The sequence below is a fragment of the Triticum dicoccoides genome, chromosome 6A (genome assembly GCF_002162155.2).
Source record: "Triticum dicoccoides isolate Atlit2015 ecotype Zavitan chromosome 6A, WEW_v2.0, whole genome shotgun sequence".
Lineage (NCBI taxonomy): Eukaryota > Viridiplantae > Streptophyta > Magnoliopsida > Poales > Poaceae > Triticum > Triticum dicoccoides.
The window spans coordinates 54,173,985-54,179,984 of record NC_041390.1 but is presented as its reverse complement, the minus strand read 5'-3'; positions in this window follow the sequence as shown (position 1 = coordinate 54,179,984).

Below are 6,000 nucleotides of genomic sequence, written 5' to 3'. Positions count from 1 at the left end.
AATAATACTTCATGCATACTAACTTAGCAATCATGTCTTCTCAAAATAACATGGCCAAAGAAAGTTCATCCCTACAAAATCATATAGTTTGGTCATGCTCCATGTTCGTCACACAAGAATGCTCTCATCATGCACAACCACGATGACAAGCCAAGCAATTGTTTCATACTTAATTAGCCTTTTCAAACTCTTTCAACTTTTACGCAATATATGAGCGCGAGCCATGGACATAGCACTATGGGTGGAATAGAATATAATGATTGAGGTTGTGTGAGAAGACAAAAAAGGAGAAAGTCTCACATTGACGCGGCTAATCAATGGGCTAGGGAGATGCCCATCAATTGATGTAAATGTAAGGAGTAGGGATTGCCATGCAACAGATGCACTAGAGCTATAAATGTATGAAGGCTCAACAAAAGAAACTAAGTGGGTGTGCATCCAACTTGGTTGCTCACGAAGACCTAGGGCACTTGAGGAGGCCCATTGATGGAATATACAAGCCAAGTTCTATAATGAAAAATTCCCACTAGTATATGAAAATGACAAAACAAGAGACTCTCTATCATAAAGATCATGGTGCTACTTTGAATCACAAGTGTGGAAAAAGGATAGTAGCATTGCCCCCCCTTTTTTGGGCCTTCCTTTTTTATTTGGCCTTTCTTATTTTTTTTTCATTTTTTGGGACAATGCTCTATTAATGATGATCATCACACTTCTATTTATTTACAACTCAATGATTACAACTCGATACTAGAACAAGATATGACTCTATATGAATGCCTCTGGCGGTGTACCGGGAATGACTCATGAGTGACATGTATGAAAGAATTATGAACGGTGGCTTTGCCAGAAATACGATGTCAACTACATGATCATGCAAGGCAATATGACAATGATGATGCGTGTCATAATAAACGGAACGGTGGAAAGTTGCATGGAAATATATCTCGGAATGGCTATGGAAATGCCATAATAGGTAGGTATGGTGGCTGTTTTGAGGAAGATATAAGGAGGTTTATGTGTGATAGAGCGTATCGTATCACGAGGTTTGGATGCACCAGCAAAGTTTGCACCAACTCTCAAGGTCAGAAAGGGCAATGCACGGTACCGAAGAGGCTAGCAATGATGGAAGAGTGAGAGTGCGTATAATCCATGGACTCAACATTAGTCATAAAGAACTCACATACTTATTGAAAAAAATCTACAAGTCATCAAAAACCAAGTATTACGCGCATGCTCCTAGGGGGATAGATTGGTAGGAAAAGACCATCGCTCGTCCCCGACCGCCACTCATAAGGAAGACAATCAAATAACACATCATGTATCAAATTTGTTACACAACGTTTACCATACGTGCATGCTATGGACTTGCAAACTTCAACACAAGTATTTCTCAAATTCACAATGACTCAACTAGCACAACTTTAATATCACTATCTTCATATCTCAAAACAATCATCAAGCATCAAACTTCTCTTAGTATTCAATGCACTTATATGAAAGTTTTTTATTATATAAAAAGCAAATTACCATGCTGTTCTAAAGGAATCTCAAAATAATATAAGTGAAGCATGAGAGATCAATTATTTCTATAAAATGAAACCACCACCGTGCTCTAAAAGATATAAGTGAAGCACTAGAGCAAAAACTATATAGCTCAAAAGATATAAGTGAAGCATATAGAGTATTCTAACAAATTCCAATTCATGTGTGTCTCTCTCAAAAGGTGTGTACAGCAAGGATGATTGTGGTAAACTAAAAATCAAATACTCAAATAATACAAGACTCTCCAAGCAAAACACATATCATGTGGCGAATGAAAATATAGCTCCAAGTAAAGTTACCGATGAACGAAGACAAAAGAGGGGATGCCTTCCGGGGCAACCCCAAGCTTAGGCTTTTTGGTGTCCTTGGATTTTAACTTGGGGTGCCTTGGGCATCCCCAAGCTTAGGATCTTTCCACTCCTTGTTCCATAATCCATCAATTATTACCCAAAACTTGAAAACTTCACAACACAAAACTTAACAAGAAAATCCCGTGAGCTCCGTTAACGAAAGAAAACAAAACACCACTTCAAGGTAATGTAATGAACTAATTCTTTATTTATATTGGTGTTAAACCTACTGTATTCCAACTTCTCTATGGTCTATAAACTTCATTACTAGCCATAGATTCATCAAAATAAACAAATAACACACGAAAAACAGAATCTGTCAAAAACAGAACAGTCTGTAGTAATCTGTAGCTAACACAAACTTATGGAACCCCAAAAATTCTAAAATAAATTTCTTGACGTGAGGAATTTATCTATTAATCATCTTAAAAAATAATTAGCTAAATATCACTCTCCAATAAAAAATGGCAGCAATTCTCGTGAGCGCTAAAGTTTCTGTTTTTTACAGCAAGATCAAACAGACTTTCCCCAAGTCTTCCCAACGGTTCTACTTGGCACAAATACTAATTAAACACAAAAATAACAACCAAAATAGAGGCTAGATAAATTATTTATTACTAAACAGGAACAAAAAGCAAGGAATAAAAATAAAATTGGGTTGCCTCCCAACAAGCGCTATCGTTTAACGCCCTTAGCTAGGCCTAAAAGCAAGGATAGATCTAGGTATTGCCATCTTTGGTATGCAATCCATAAGTGGCTCTCATAATAGATTCATATGGTAATTTAATTTTCTTTCTAGGGAAGTGTTCCATGCCTTTCCTTAACGGATATTGGAATCTAATATTGCCTTCCTTCATATCAATAATTGCACCAATCGTTCTAAGGAAAGGTCTACCAAGAATAATAGGACATGAAGGATTGCAATCTATATCAAGAACAATGAAATCTATGGGCACATAATTCCTATTTGCAACAATAAGAACATCATTAATTCTTCCCATAGGTTTCTTAATAGTGGAATCCGCAAGGTGCAATTTTAAAGAACAATCATCAAATTCACGGAAACCTAGCAAATCACACAAAGTTTTTTGGATCGTGGAAAGACTAGCACCCAAATCACACAAAGCATAGCATTCATGATATTTAATTTTTATTTTAATTTTAGGTTCCCACTCATATAAAGTTTTTTAGGGATAGAAACTTCCAACTCAAGTTTTTCTTCATAAGATTGCATCAAAGCATCCACGATATGTTTAGTAAAAGCTTTATTTTGACTATAAGCATGAGGAGAATTTAGCATGGATTGCAACAAGGAAATACAATCTATCAAAGAGCAATTATCATAATAAAATTCCTTGAAATACAAGATAGTGGGTTCGTTGCTATCTAAAGTTTTGACCTCTCCAATCCCACTTTTACCAATTTTTGCATCAAGATCTAAAAACTCCGAATCATTGGGACGCCTTCTAACTAAAGTTGACTCATCTCCAGTCCCATCATTATCAAGATTCATATTGAAAAACAAATATTTAATAGGGGACACATCAGTTACTTTTAGATATTCATCCTTATTATCATGAAAACTAGAAGAACACGCTTTTATGAAGCAATCTTTTTTAGCACGCATCCTAGCGGTTCTTTCATTGCACTCATCAATGGAAATTCTCATGGCTTTGAGAGACTCATTGATATCATGCTTAGGTGGAATAGATCTAAGTTTCAAAGAATCAACATCAAGAGAAATTCTATCCACGTTCCTAGCCAACTCATCAATCTTAAGCAAATTTTCTTCAATCAAAGCATTGAAACTCTTTTGCGAACTAATAAATTATTTAATACTAGATTCAAAATCAGAGGGAATCTTATGATAATTTACATAAGAATTGTTGTAGGAATTACCATAATTATTAGAGGAATTACTAGGAAACGGCCTAGAATTGAAATTACCTCTATACGCGTTGTTACCAAAATTGTTCCTACCAACAAAATTCACATCCATAGATTCATTATTATTCTCAATCAAAGTATACAAAGGCATATCATTAGGATCAGTAGGAGCACTCTTATTAGCAAACAATTTCATAAGTTCATCCATCTTTCCACTCAAAACAGTAATCTCTTCAATTGCATGCACCTTTTTACTAGTAGATCTTTCAGTGTGCCATTGAGAATAATTAACCATAATATTATCTAGGAGTTTGGCAGCTTCTCCTAATGTGATTTCCATTAAAGTGCCTCCCGCGGCCGAATATAAAAGATTTCCAGAAGCAAAATTCAATCCGTCATAATTTTTTTGTATAATCATCCATAAATTCAAACCATGTGTAAGGCGATTACGTATCATTAATTTCATCCTCTCCCAAGATTGTTCAACATGCTCATGATACAGTTCCTTAAAATTCATAATATCGTTTCTAAGAGAGATGATCTTAGCGGGAGGAAAATACTTAGAGATAAAAGCATCTTTGCACTTATTCCATGAATCAATACTATTTTTAGGCAAAGACGAAAACCAAGCTTTAGCACGATCTCTAAGCGAAAATGGAAATAGCTTAAGTTTAACAATATCATTATCCACATCTTTCTTCTTTTGCATATCACACAAATCAACAAAGTTGTTTAGATGGGTAGCGGCATCTTCACTAGGAAGGCCAAAAAATGGATTTTTCATGACAAGATTCAGCAAAGTAGTATTAATATCACAAGATTCAGCATCGGTAAGAGGAACAATCAGAGTGCTAATAAAATCATTATTGTTGGTATTGGCAAAGTCACATAATTTAGTATTATGTTGAGCCATCGTGACAAGCAAGAAATCCAACACACAAGCAAACAAGTGAAGAAAAAGTGAATGGAAAGAGAGGGCGAAAGGAAAAGAGGGTGAATAAAATGGCAAGGGTGAAGTGGGGGAGAGGTAAACGAGAGGCAAATGGCAAATAATGTAATGCGAAGGGTAAGAGTTGTGATGGATACTTGGTATGTCTTAACTTGGCGTATATCTCCCCAGCAACGGCGCCATAAATCCTTCTTGCTACCTCTTGAGCATGCGTTGGTTTTCACTTGAAGAGGAAAGGGTGACGCAGCAAAGTAGCGCAAGTATTTCCCTCAGTTTTTAAGAACCAATGTTTCAATCCAGTAGGATACCACGCACGAGTCACCTCGTACCTACACAAACAAATAAGAACCTCACAACCAACGCGATAAAGGGGTTGTCAATCCCTTCTCGGCCACTTGCAAGAGTCAGATCTGATAGATATAATAATAATAAGATAAATAGTTTTGGTATTTTTATGATATAGATTGAAAGTAAAGATTGCAAAATAAAACAGATTGGAAACTTATATGATGGAGAATAGACCCGGGGGCATAGGTTTCACTAGTGGCTTCTCTCAAGATAGCATAAGTATGACGGTGGGTGAACAAATTACTGTCGAGCAATTGATAGAAAAGCGAATAATTATGAGAATATCTAGGTATGATCATGTATATAGGCATCACGTCCATGACAAGTAGACTGACTCCTGCCTGCATCTACTACTATTACTTCACACATCGACCGCTATCCAGCATGCATCTAGAGTATTAAGTTCATAAGAACAGAGTAACGCCTTAATCAAGATGACACGATGTAGAGGGATAAACTCATGCAATATGATATAAACCCCATCTTTTTATCCTCGATGGCAACAATACAATACGTGTCATTCCCCTTTCTGTCACTGGGATCGAGCACCGTAAGATTGAACCCAAAGCTAAGCACTTCTCCCATTGCAAGAAAGATCAATCTAGTAGGCCAAACCAAACTGATAATTCGAGGAGACTTGCAAATATAACCAATCATACATAAAAGAATTCAGAGAAGATTCAAATATTGTTCATAGATAATCTTGATCATAAACCCACAAATCATCGGATCTCGACAAACACACTGCAAAAAGAGTTACATCGAATAGATCAAGGAGAACTTTGTATTGAGATCCAAAAAGAGAGAAGAATCCATATAGCTATAAACTATGGACCCGAAGGTCTGAGGTAAACTACTCACACATCATCGGAGGGGCCACGGAGTTTATGTAGAGGCCCTCCGTGATCAATTCCCCCTCCG